We start from the raw sequence: 14,711 nt of genomic DNA, 5'->3' as shown, positions 1-14,711 counted from the left end.
GAAGACCATTCAGAGAAAGAGCGAGGCGCATTGCCCTCACTCTGAATGGTTAGCAGGAGCTCAACCATTGTTTTCTATTGCCATGGGAAGGAGGGCTGTACCACAGCTTCCAACAGGAATGCAAATTGTTCCTGCCAGCATGCTGCAGTGGCAGGTCTTTCAATCGCCTTCCTGCACAATACATTTACGTGTTACTAGCTGCCCCTGCACTATGGACAAATGCTTCCACTCAGTTTTGAACCCCCCAGGAAAAACGGCTGAATAGGGAGAGCACTTCTTGCCGCAGGCAAGCATTCACAGAAAGTGATCACGCTTTCCCCCTAGTCCGGTGGTCTGAATAGTCGAAGGCTGCTTCATGTATTCTGCCCTTTTATCAATTAATTTAAGACTGAGTCATTCATTCCCCCTGCACAGAAAATCTTATCAACATTATTAAAAGAATCAATGCATCCATTTCCCCCCTCATCTCTCCAGGGTTTTTTCTTTTCTTTTTCTTTTTTCAAATCCATTTTGCAATAAGAATGATCTCTCTGCTTGACCTAATATGTGTCTGGCTCATGAAAACTCCAAATTGGCATTCACCCCCCCCCTTCCCATAAAATCCTTTCTCCTCCCTCCCTCCATCATGCCAATACTTTAGACAAGAAGATTCCACTGTGCTGAACAGAATCAGTGGCCTCTGTGAGCTTTGTTTTAACTAAGGAACAATGAAACTCAGCCAAGTGTACTACCAGAAAAATGAAAATGTAAAAACTGTGGTCACTGGAGTTTTTCATGAGAAAAACTCACAGAGGGAGAAGGAGTAGCTCAGAACTGAAACTGTAGTACAGTGGTACCTCAGGTTAAGTACTTAATTCGTTCTGGAGGTCCGTACTTAACCTGAAACTGTTCTTAACCTGAAGCACCACTTTAGCTAATGGGTCCTCCTGCTGCCACCGCACTGCTGCCGTGCAATTTCTGTTCTCATCCTGAAGCAAAGTTCTTAACCCAAGGTACTATTTCTGGGTTAGCGGAGTCTGTAACCTGAAGCGTATGCAACCTGAGGTACCACTGTAGTGGAAGAGGAACTGGACTGCTAAGGCAAGAATCTGGAGATCGAGGACTTCATGTAGGATAACGCAGGGGCAGGCAGTTATCAGGCTTGCAGGATCATTTATATATTCAGAGAAAGAGAGTGCAAGAGCATGCGCAAACTCAGATTCCTCCCTTGGGACCAGGTGCAAAACAGTGGCTAGGCTCTTGGGGGTGAGGGCAGACATAGGTTCAATTAGTCAAGTTTCAATTTTTGTCCCGTTCTCAAATTTAAGTTCAGTTCTCCAGCTCTCCACAGCAATTTGTGAATTTGTTAAACTCCTCATGAAAATTTGTCAGTGAGGATATTTCTGTGCAGGCCTGGGAGGAAGATAAAGGGAGAAAAATTACTTGCTTTTTTCAAGCTCAGTGGTTCTTATTTTAAAATGTAATTTAATTTTATTTCTTAAATTGGTTGCTTTATCTTGTCCAGGGCAGCCCAAAGTTACGACAACCAACCAACCAAATAAACAAAAACAAACCCCCCCACAAAGGTGCATTAAAATCGGGGTGGGGGGGGAGAAATATATTTAAAAAAAATCTTACCCACTTCTAAAAGGCCACAGGTAGTTAAAGGCCAAAGGCTGGTTATAAAGGAAAGTCTTTGCTTGGTGCCTAAAGATATACATTCAGTTGCCCCAGTAACTGGCAGCTCCTCTTCAGTCTATTCTCATAGAATTGTAGAGTTTGAAGGAATCCAGAGGGTGATCTAGTCCAATGCCCTGCAATGCAGGAATCACAGCCAAAGAATCACTGACAGATGACCAGCCAACTTGACAACTATTGCATCACTTTCACACTGGAAAGGTCCATTCTGTCTGCTTTCCATATGGAAGATGCTTTTGTGGGGAAAGAAGGTGGCTTTTATATTACTCCTCCAATTCAGTTCCCCAGAATGTTCATTTAAAGTATATTAGGCAGTAGGTGGGATGGGAAATCTATCCATTTTGTTTTCTCTTTGTTTTTCATTCCCCCCCCCCAATCTTAAATTCATATCTCCACATTTCCACAACAGCTAAACATCCTCACAGAAATTTATCAGATTTTTAGGGTGAATTTATCGAAACGTACACAGGTTTGTATGCAGTTTTTCCTAATATGCATATTTTTGCAAAGCAATTTCTCCTGCATTTTTTTATGGAGTGGGGCATTTAAATGGAAGCCTGCTGGCAGCACTGCTGGTGGTAATTGAAATTCCCCCTCAGTGTAGCATTGCGGGGTCGACTAAGGGGCAGAGAGGCACAATCTGGAGTACCAGAAACTGATGCCCACCATTCAATTCAGCAGGGCCTCATTCACAGTAACTGGGCTTTGGAGTCCAGCTAAACTAGTCTCCAAGCATCCCAAAGAGATTCCATTGGTGGTGCAAATCTGCTTGGAAAGTAACCTCTGCCAATGTGTTTTCTTCGAAGCCTGACAGTGTGCTTGGTTTCCAGTGAGAAAAGAAAGCAGATGCAAACTATGTGAAAGAACTCGATGTTGAAATATACATTTATAAAGAAACCAGAAGCATTTCTATTGGGCATTGTGGGGAGTGATATAAATAGAAAGGAATGTAAGCTCTTCTTATATGCAATAACAGCAGCAAGAATATTATTGGCCCAAAAATGGAAGCAAGAAGAGTTACCGTCAATTGAAGAATGGAGGATGAAGTTAATGGACTATGCAGAACTAGATAAACTAACAGGAAGGATTCGAAACCGGCGAGACCAGAAATTCACGGAAGACTGGAGTAAATTTACGGACTATTTGAAAAGTAATTGTGAAGAACAGATGATGTTTGTAGGGTTGCAAGAAGTTTTGTGAGGAGTATTATTAGAAGTATTGTAAAAATGGATAAGGGGGAGGATGATTTGTTAAAAGATATAAAGGCAATATAAAGTTAAGAAGTGGTTAAAATGGTGGATCATCAGAGGTGCTGATGGAAGTCCAAAAAGATTGTATAAGTGATAAGTTTTGTGGTACATTTTATAATTTATATGTTAAAATTAATAAAAAAAATTATATAAAAAAAGAAAGAACTCGATGTCAGGGAGAGTGTCACTACTATGTGCATGAAGTAAAGGAGATAATTGCATCAAATCAAGTTCTCGAGTGTGACTTTTCCCTTTTGCGCTGAGAATGGACTGATTTGTTCTCCCCAATCAATGGAAATTTCTTGTGGTTTCCAGAAGAGATTGCTCTGTGTGCTCCATTACTCCCTGATATCAGTTTGCCATGTTCAGCAACAAGAGGGAGGGTTAAACTCATCTTATCCGGAGTCCACAGTTTATGAAAAGATAATGAAGCTCATAGGAAATGAGGTGCTGCAAGCATTTTGTTGAAGTGATACAGTTCTCTGTCAGCGTGGATTCGTCTTCAAATATGTTTCATACTGATCTGGGGACTATTTTATGCTGTGTTGATCCACCTGAGAATAATTGGAAAGTTGCTATTCTGTGTGTTTGTGCACACACACATTTGACTAAATATGTTGTCTACTTGAGACCACGATAAGGAGTGTTGTTGTTGTTGTTGTTGTTGTTTAGTCATTTAGTTGTGTCCGACTCTTTGTCACCCCATGGACGAGAGCCGCCAGGCACTTCTGTCTTCCACTGCCTCCCGCAGTTTAGTCAAACTCATGCTGGTAGCTTCGAGAACACTGTCCAACCATCTGGTCCTCTGTCGTCCCCTTCTCCTTGTGCCCTCCATCTTTCCGAACACCAGGGTCTTTTCCAGGGAGTCTTCTCTTCTCATGAGGTGGCCAAAGTTTTGGAGCCTCAGCTTCACGATCTATCCTTCCAGTGAGCACTCAGGGCTGATTTCCTTCAGAATGGATAGGTTTGTTCTTCTTGCAGTCCATGGGACTCTCAAGAGTCTCCTCCAGCACCATAATTCAAAAGCATCCATTTTTCGGCGATCAGCCTTCTTTATAGTCCAGCTCTCACTTCCATACGTCACTACTGGACATGAGTGTTACCGGCTCCAAATTCTCTGCCTATGAAACTGCCCGCCTGTGGAGGAAATTACACATTCACAATCTTCTGTGTACTTCTAGGAGTTGTATCCAACATAGTTGTCCCATTGGACAAGGATTTCCACTTGCACAATGGAAATTCCCTTCCCTTTCCTCCTTCCCTCCCACTTCACATGCTGTCTGCTTCAGAGGAATGTGGGTGGGTGGGTGAGGGAACAGAACAGATTTGTGGGTGCATGTGGAGAGGAAAGGAAGGGAAACTTCCATAGTACAAGTGAAAGTCCTTCTGTGAATAAGAATGACTTCTTTGGATGTGACCCCAGTGTTCACAAAAATAACTATTATTGTTGTTGCTGTTGTTATTGACTATACATTGGAAAGATCTTAATATAGTCATACCTTGGTCGTCAAATGCCTTGGTAAGCGTATGTTTCAGCTCCCGAACGATCAAAACCTGAAAGTGAGTGTGCAATATTTGTATTTTTGCAAAGCAATTTCCCCTGCTGTTCTTTCCACTTAACATACGCCTTTTTGTATTCAGTGTGAACTTCAGATCAACATAGATCTTTGAAGGATACCTTTGTTTCAGTTCACATATTGTTTTTTTTTGGGGGGGGGGGGTTGGAAAGGAATGAATTAGAGAGCTTCACTTTCAAATGGGAACTTCCATCCTTAAACTCAGCCGGTTTGTATTTTTGTCTTGGCTAATGGTTTTTCATGAATAAATGTGACTGTCGGTTAAGAAAATTGTGACATTTGTGTACTGTACTACCACCTTGGTTGGTTGGTTGGTTAACTGCCCCAAAGGCAGTATAAAAAGTATTTTTAAATAAATTAATCCCTACTTTGCGTATCATCTTCCACCCATCGTTCCTCCCCACACCCTGCACTCAGCCTGGTTTCTGCTAGGTCTGGTTGTCTTGTAATTTGCCAATACTAAATCAGCTTGCATTCTTGCACAATGTTTAAGAAATTCGTGTTTGCCAATAAAGAGTTTAATTTCCTCCTGTATTGATTCATTAGGTTTCTAAGTACTTCAATAATAAAACTCAAAATGCTTGAAACTTCCATCAAGCGCCTGCATTCAAAGAACATGTCTTGTATGCATACTAAGTCATTCTCTTCTCTTCTTAGAGGTTGGCTCTGTGGCATTTGCTGAAAGAATGTAGAATCCCATAGCAAAGATTCAAAATAGGGAAGGTCAAAAATACCATAGGATCGATAAATAGAAAAAATAAAATTTGCTTTCATAGAGCCTTTTATCTTCTAACAATTCATTTGCTGGTCCCAAATGGATGCAGCCAGCATATGATTCGATCTGTAGGTGTTTTTTAATCTTTGAAAGTGACTCCCAGATACCTAAACCTCTTGTTCTTCTACCTATTTTTCCCGTTTCAGCTGCATTTTGCTAGGTGTAGAGGTCTTGTAATTTGCCAATACTATATCAGCTGGCATTCTTGCTCAAGGTTTAAAAAATGTGTGTTTATCTATTTCTGTTGTTGTGTGCCACCAAATGTACATGGCACCTTAAATGGTTACATAGGCAAGTCCTTGTTCCCAGAGTTTATAGTCTGAAACATCCAGTGGGGAAGGACAGAGGGATATATGAAAGAATGCAGACCAAAATAGCCAATGCGGTGTAGTGGTTAGAGTGTCGAAGTAAGACCTGGGAAACCAGGGTTCAAATCAATGCAGTGGTACCTCGGGTTACAGATGCTTCAGGTTACAGACGCTTCAGGTTACAGACTTTACAGACTCTGCTAACCCAGAAATTGTACCTCGGGTTAAGAACTTTGCTTCAGGATGAGAACAGAAATCATGCACTGGCGGGAGGCCCCATTAGCTAAAGCGGTCCTTCAGGTTAAGAACAGTTTCAGGTTAAACCCATTAAAAACCACAGGTGGGAGAAGCCTGCGGACGTGGGATTCGGCTGGCACCTTTGCGCCTCCCCTACTTGCGGGGAAACCCTGTTTTGGGGATCCGGAGTGACGTGGGGTGAGTGGTGCGGTGCTTTGAATTGACTGCTTCTTTCACGGAGTGAAGCTGCATTGCTGTTGCCGGAGAGCGCTGACTTTTTCCTGTGGACAATTGGATTTTAAACAACTACTCATGAGTAAAACGGAAAATTGGATTCTTAAATACTTCAATTTGGCACTGAAACGGGAAGGTTATAAACAGGAAGTCCACCTCCCGTTTTTGTAAATAGACTGAAGCAAAGACGTTACAAGTAAAGCCTTTGAAAGCTTTTGGCAAAGGATTAAATTTCCACCGGTTTAAAAATACAAAACCCCCCTTGGAAGCAGGAGAAGAGGGGGAAATTTTTGGATCTAGTGAGCCTGCAGGAGAGAGTGAAAAAAATCAAATTACCACTGCTCTGAACCTGGGAACGGGCTGCCAGATGACGTTTGGAGAGAGTGCTTTTGACAGAAAGGATTTGACAGCTAGCTAAACAAGAGTAAGATACTGTTTCCATTGTCCCTTTCTGCATTTAAAAAAAAGAGTAACTGAAATTTTATCTTTAATGTTTGAAATTGTGCTTGAAAGAACTGATACAAGTGGAGACTGTTTCCCTCTAGAGGGAGCTTTTGAAACTGTAACAGGACTGTAACTGGGGGATTTCCAGCTGCAGAAAAGGAGTTTGGGAACCAGAGAGCGACCTTGGACTATTTCAAAATGTTGACAGGAGAGGCCATTGTGACTGTTTTATGTAAGATAAGCTGTTCGCTGGGACAGCTTCACAAGAAGATGGATGATATGACTCTCAAAGTTGATAATTTGGAACAGAAAGTGACCAACTTGAGTCAAAAAGCGAACATTAACACAGAAATAATTCAGGAATTGGTACAGGAACCCACTTTGGCAGGACAAATGGTGGAGGAGAAGGAGGAGAAGGAGAATGCAGCTGTTGTTGAACATAAAATAATACAAGTGAGATCTGGGGATTTACAGAAGCAAATTGGAGATTATAAGTTGAGGCCTTCTGTGATTGAATCTAGGAAAAGCCCGACTCCGAGGAATGGATCCCGGTTTGGATTAAAGAAGGAAAGTTGGAAAGAGCCCTCTATGCAGGGACTAACTGACTTTTGGGACATGGACTCGGGTCTGGAGGAGATTGAAGTTTTGGAGGCCTTTGGAATTGGAGGAATCTTGAAATATACCCGGAAATACTTTATGGACTGTAGCTTTAACTATGGAAATTCAGCTGATCTGTTCAGAAGGAAGAAGAGGATTGACAGGTTGGAATTTCCCCGAGATTGGCTATTTAGCATTAAAGAAAATGAAGAAGACCTGCAGAAGGGACTTGGAAGAGAGTTAAGAGCCTCGGACATAAGATCACCAGGTTGATGGACTTTATGGAATTGATGGAAAGGACTGGCAGAATCCGAAACCTGGGAGAGGAGATGGTGGAAGAACATTGGAAAATTTAAAGTTTATATATAGACTTATGGTAAAACTAATGAGTGATAGAAAAATGGTGGAATGATATATTTTTTAGATTTTTTATTATTTATGGGCTTAACAGAAATGTTATAAGGAGTTAAGCACATATAAGTAATTTAGTTTTAATGGAAAATAAGGTTAAAATAATACGTTATTTACAATATCACAGAAAATGGAGAAAGATGGAAAGGATTTGCTGAAACAATTAATAGAAGTGGAACACAAAAAGGGAGGTGTGAGGAAGTCGAGGAAACAAGGGAATGAAAGATAGAGTATGGAAAAGAGATGATGTATATTTTTAAATTGCTTTTGTTTTGGGAGTGGGGTTTGTTTAGTTCAGCTTAATGTGTTTAGTTTTGAGTTTAGGTTGTGTTTTGTATTGTTTATATATTGTATTGTATTGTGTTTTTCTTTTTGTTTTTTTCCTTTGTTCTTTCTTCTTTTTTTTTTCTTTTTTGCTGTTTTCTCTCTTTTTGTAATCTATAAAAGTAATAAATATTATTATTATTTTTAAAAAAGAACAGTTTCAGGTTAAGAACGGACCTCCAGAACGAATTAAGTTCTTAACCCGAGGTACCACTGCACTCACCCATTAAGCTCACTAGGAGACCTGAGGCCAGTCACTGTCTCTCAACCTAACCTACCTCACAAGGTTGTTGGGAGGATAAAATGGGGAGGAGGATAACCACGCATGCCACCTTTAGCTCCTCAAAAGAAAATGTGGTATATAAATGTAATAAAGTAATAGATCACATTTATGACAATTTGCTGCCTTCATATGGCATGCTAAACTATGGTTTGGCATGATGAGCACCAGCAGAACTGAGCCACAGGGAGCCTTCCTCTCCTCCTCTTCAGGTGTTCTATGCTTTATCTTCAGCACCTTCTCTTCAAGCTGGAGGCAGTGGCATAGGAAGGGGGGGGTGCGGTCCGGCCCGGGTGTCATCACTGAGGGGGGTGACAAAATGGCAAAAATGTGAGGGTTTTTTTTTAAAAAAAAAAAATGGGCTCACAAAAGTTTTTAGTTCAGTCAACAAAAGCAACTAAATGTGGCTGGCGCTGGGCGCCACACTGCGGGGGCTGGCACTTACCACAGGGCCTGCAGCATGCCCGAGCCACATGTCTCTCCTGGGAGTGACGTGGTGGCTTGAGAGCCTGCAGGCTCCGTGCTGCCTGAAACGGCAGCGTGGGGCTTGCGTCTGCCCACCGCCTCTGCCTCAGCCGCCCTACAGTTGAGGGGGAGGCGGCGGAGAGGCTTTGCACAGTGCGCCCTGCCCTGGCTCGCCCCGCCCCCATGGGTGGCTCGCTCCACCCCCAGGTGCAGGGTGCGTGTGACTCCCCGGACACCCGAGCAGCTAGCTATGCCATTGGCTGGAGGTCATGGTTTATGACAGCAGCAAGCCAGCAGTAAATCACACTGAGCAAGTTTCTTAGCAAACTTTTCCTTAGCGAAACAGGATCTGCACAAAAGTGTCAGACCTAATGATCACAGCAACTATATCCAGTATCTTGCTCCCATGAAGCAGTTGCTGAGACTGAAGGACCCCACTTCCCTGCTCCCCCTACAGGGCTTTCCCCAAGCAATCTGAGACTGCTCCTCTGTGGAGCTAACTTCGCCTCCACCCTCTTTATGCTTCTCCTGGTTCTGGGAGACCAAGGGGGAGGGGAGCTTGTCACAGCAGGATTGGGAGACACCCATACTTCTTCACAAGCCACACTAATCTCTGCCTCTTGGCCTGCCTCCTCTCCTGTTTCAGCTTCTGCCTCTGGTTCTGGACTTCTCTCTACCACAGACTCCCCCTGCTCACTAAGCCCTGTTACCTCTTCAGCTTCTGACACCGCCTCCCAGTCTTCTTCCTCTTCTCCCTCTGGCCACTCATCGTCATCCCACCCAGTGCTTTTCTTCTAGAAAAAGGTGCCAGTACTGCATATCCTTGAGTCCCCTTGAAAAAACCCCACTTATCCTGTCAGGAGTTCAGCCTACACTCAAGTAGGACCCTGGCAGAGACACATGCCCGACTGGCATGTTCCCTCCCTCCTACACTCAAGTAGGACCCTGGCAGAGACACATGCCCAACTGGCATGTTCCCTCCCTCCTGGTCGATCATTCGGGAGCTTCAAAAGCTTTCTTCAGCCCAAAAATTACAGCGACCGATGCCAACAGACACCGGCACACTTAGGGATCCGCAGAGTGTTCGTAGTTTGCGTAACAGAACTCAGCAACTCAGCATTTTGGCTAATCTACTTTATTTACATATAAACACACAGGGAGCACTGCAATATGGCTCCGTCTCTCTCTAGCATCAGACAGCAAAGAGAAAAAGAACAAAGAACAATAGTCCCACTTCACGGAACACAGTAACACAAACATCCTGTCTCTGTCACTTCCCACTCTGTCATGTGAAAAACAGCAATCCTATGACTGCAATCATGGAGCAGGAATTCTAACAGATCCCACCAATTCCTGGCAATGAGCCTTCTTCCCTTGGGGGTTCTCCAGCTGGCTCCTCCCAGCATTCCTCCGTGTCCAACTAGTCCATGACAGTTTATTGCTAAGCAAGTCAGCTTTGTAACTCATGCTTGTTTGGAAGCTGACCATAGTTAGTGATTAATCGCAACCTTCAGTTCAGGTGCAGCAATAAGGGAGAGTCACAAGAAACGCTTTCAAAGTCCTCCTCCCAACTGAATGGGAAGAGGAGAGGGAGAAGGGAAGTTGTGAGCCAGAAGCTCAGACTTGCTCATGGCCATTGTGCTAAGCCACGGTTTAGTGTGGCATGGGAGCGTGACCGATGCCATGCTTATGGAGGTGTAAAATTATTTTTATACCAAAGGAAAGATAACTTAGCCCAAAATCTCCCCATAAATATGTCCCTATTGTTTGTTTTTTCCCTCTCTTTCAGAGCCTCCAGCAGTATTAAAACAAGCAGGCCTGAGTAAAGCTGGGTGATTTTCTTGGCATGAGCTCATGCCTTGCTTTTCCTAATCTTTTTGTTTCCACTGCTGTCAAAAAAGCAGAGATGCAGAAAGGGTGAATTCCAGCTGAAAAAGTCAGTTTTCATTGCTGAAGCAAGAATTATCCCTCAGGGTCAAGGATTGTCTGAATCAATAACACACTCATTTCACTGGTCTCATGTAAATGGTGAGTCAGTTCAACTAATCCAGCCAGTACATCATCTGACAAAATAATAATAATGCTGTATTAAATACCACCACCTTGTCTGTTTTTAAGAACTGATTAGTATGAAATTAATGGCTCTTGCTTTGCTATTGTGCCTGTAAAGCAATTTTTAAGGCATTTTTATGTAGTGCCACTTATCAAGTACTTTTTGATACCCACATATTTACTTTCAAGAAGCATTTGGAAAATATTAATGAGAATTGCTGCTTATACAGAAATTTTTAAGCCACTTATTCCACTTCCAATTAAGAAATGCATTTCAAAGGCGGAGAAAACTGATTAAAAAAACCCTGCCACACAGCGACTGCACAACACAAAATCATTTATCTCTAAGAGAATCCTACATTTAAAAATAGGCATCGCTTACCATGCAGATAGCAGTAAATAAAATGTGAGATTTTTCTTGTCTATACACCAGGACACTTGAAGAATTAGATGCTGGTACATTCCTTTTTCCAATACAAAATGTCCTGATCTGTATTTCCTGGACTAATGTGCAGATTAGAATTTACTTTTGCACTTCTTGAATATTACTAGAAATAACAACAACAACAACAACAACAACAACAACAACAGATTAATGCCAAAATGGGACAGGACAGACTTATGGTTAAATAAATACAAAAGTGGAGCGCATTAGGGAGACACAATTAGCTGATAACACAATTTGGTTTTGTAGCTTATTGAAATTCATCCTAAATGCAAGAGATGCGTTGACTGAATCTAGATTCCCAATGCATTCCTGGACCCTCCACTCATGCTGGTCTAAGAATCATAGGAGCATAGAATTGTTGAGTTGGAAGGGACTCAGATGTTATCTAGTCCAACCCCTTGCAATGCAGGAATCTCAAAACATGGTCCCCCATCCAATTTGAAACCATACCTTGCTTAGCTTTGTAAATGTGCTAGCAGTTTTGTTGCTGCAGCAGAAGATAGAAGAGACTTGTTTATGATACCTTAGCATTAGCAGAAGTATCCCAGAAGATCATTCATAGTAGTTCTGCCACCCTCAGAAGTGTGGAGTGTCTGGGAGAGTTGTGGAATTCCTTCCCCACAGTGACACACATGACATTTTCACTACAGAGCTTTTGTCAAATGCTAAAAATGCACCTCTTTTACCCTTGAAGTCTGTGTTCTCAGCACCCACCCTATTTCTGTGACTGTTATTTGGTTTATTTGGTTTTAATTTTGGATTTTAAATGACTGGAGCTTGTCTTGGGACCTGATGGTGAAGGGTGGATCATAAATGATGATGATAAAAATAACAGATTATAAATCCCAAGTGAAAAACCTCAGTGATGCAGTCTTTATATATGGCTGATCTCCAGATTAGGCTAGCATGCAATTACAAGTAGCATTTCTGTGACTAAATGCTGATCTCAAATAAGGAAAGTGTGGGGTTCTGTTGGATTTCTACAGGGAAGGGCTGGAATTGTTTATTCATTTAATATATTTATACCCCACATTCTTCCAAGTTGGGATTCAAGGTGGCTTACAACATTTAAAAACAGCATTATAAAATGCAAAGTAATAAAAACAAATTAGTTAAACAACCAAAATTAAAATACAGTCGTACCTCGGAAGTCGAACAGAAACCATTCCGGAAGTCCATTTGACTTCCAAAACGTTCAGAAACCAAAGCACCTGCAGCCAATCTGAAGCTGCAGAATCCCCATTGGATGTTTGGCTTCCGAAAATCGGAACACTCACTTCTGGGTTTGCAGCGTTCGGGAGCCAAAACGTCCAAGTGCCAAGGCGTTTGGTATCCAAGGTACGGTTGTACATTGAAACACATTCAAAACCAGCACTTAAAAGCAGTTTGCCCTGACAGCAGCCCAGTTACCAGCTTCCTCTGCAGTTTGCTTTCCAAAAGCCTGCCTTCGAGAAGGACCATAGCTCAGGGTTATTGCTCCTGCCCTGGATGCGGAAGATCCCAGGTTCAACCCCAGCATCACCAGGGACAAGGCAGAAAAACTCTTGCCTGAAGGTCCAGAGACCTGGTGCCAGTTAGTGGCAACAAGCCTGAACTAGATGAGCCAATGGCCTGGCTCAGGATGAAGCAGCTTGCCATGTTTTCTAAAGACAAGCTCACCGCAGAGCCAATGAAAACCCTGGCAATTCAAGCGACAAAGGCATCAAACAATGCAGCTGAGATCAGAGGCCTACTGAGACTAATTAGCTGCACCTCAAAGCCCAGAGACAGTATTCATCCCATATTTACACAGAGCCACCATGGTACTGAGCTAAGCTGGGAATGAGACAAGAAAGGGTTGAGAACAGGAAAGCAGACCTAGAATCATGGAATCACAGAATTGAAGAGTTGGAAGGGACCCACAGAGTCATCTTGTTCAACCCCCTGCAATGCAGGAATCTCAACTAAAACATCCATGACAGATGGTCAGCCAACCTCTGCTTAAAAACATCCAAGGAAGGAGAGTCCACAAGCTCCTGAGAGGGTCAGTTCCACTGTCAAAAAGCTCTTACCGTCAGAAAGTTCTTCTTGATGTTAAGTCAGAATCTCCTTTCTGGTAACTTTCTGGTAACAAGCTTGCTCCATCTTCCATGCGATAGCTCTTTAGATCAGGCATAGGCAAACTCAGCCCTCCAGATGTTTTGGGACTACAACTCCCATTATCCCTGACCACTGGTCCGGTTACCTAGAGATGATGGGAGTTGTAGTTTCAAAACATCTGGAGGGCAGAGTTTGCCTATGCCTGCTTTAGATAGTTGTAGGTGGCTTTCATATCTCCTCTCCATCTCCTCTTTTCCAGACTAAACATACCCAACTCCCTGAACTGTTCCTCATAAGGCTTGGTTTCCAGACCCTTGATCATCTTGGCCGCCCTCCCTCTGCACATGTTCCAGCTTGTCAACATCCTTCTTAAATTGTGGCTCCCAGAAGGCAATAGTAGTTCAAACTGGAATATTTGTGGTTTCGATGATATCTTTGGTTCCCCTCCAGGTCTGCACTTTTATATGTGTAAGATGGTATTCTTTAGTGGAAGGAACTGCTGAAGTGGTCAAACCAGTCTCATTGTTTAATTAATGGCCCAGACAAGCCTGCTAAACATCCTTTCCCCACTACTAAAGAGTTGGCCAAGTTGTCATAGAAACAACTAGCTAGTAATGCTTCCAGAAGGAAGGGTCTGGCTTCCCCCCTCACACTTCCTTGACTGGAGGCCACTTCATCCTAGGCACAGGAGGACAACAGGCACAGGGCTTGTCTCATATGGCGATGGTGTCTGGGAAGACACTGAGATTTGACTTGTTCTTTATGTAGAAACTAAAGCTATTACTTTGGGGACTCCCTCCAAGAAACCTAATAGGGATGCAAGATCTGCTGGAGTGCTAAATGCTGCCAATCCTTCCATTTTATGCTCAGGTTATAAGGTAAAGGGACCCCTGAGCGTTAGGTCCAGTCGCGGATGACTCTAGGGTTGCACACTCATCTCGCTTTATTGGCCGAGGGAGCCGGTGTACAGCTTCCGGGTCATGTGGCCAGCATGACTAACCCACTTCTGGCGAACCAGAGCAGCGCACAGAAATGCCGTTTACCTTCCCGCCAGAGCGGTACCTATTGATCTACTTGCACTTTGACGTTCTTTTGAACCGCTAGGTTGGCAGGAGCAGGGACCGAGCAATGGGAGCTCACCCCGTCGCAGGGATTCAAACTGCCAACCTTCTGATCGGCAAGCCCTAGGCTCTGTGGTTTAGACCACAGCGCCACCCGCGTCCCATGCTCAGGTTGTATATATGTGTAAATAAACCACATATCAAAAAGGCACCACAGTCTCCAGTGATTTTCATTCCAAGGAAACCAAACCTGAGTAAGTGATGGAACCCTTAAGTCTCTCACCACTTGGAGGCTCATAACAATATGCAACCACAGTGGAAAGCTCTGACAGTTATGTGGGATGTGAATGCTTCCATGTACATGCAAATTTATCTCAGTCAGAGCTAGGGATTAGAGAGCAATCTGATTCATTTCACATTTAAAGGCAAATCTATCAAATTCCAAAACAATATGCCAACCAAAACATAACCATCTTTCAAAATTTGCATTCC

This window comes from Podarcis pityusensis (genome assembly GCF_964106645.2).
Source record: "Podarcis pityusensis genome assembly, chromosome: 6".
Lineage (NCBI taxonomy): Eukaryota > Metazoa > Chordata > Lepidosauria > Squamata > Lacertidae > Podarcis > Podarcis pityusensis.
This window is presented reverse-complemented; position numbering follows the sequence as displayed.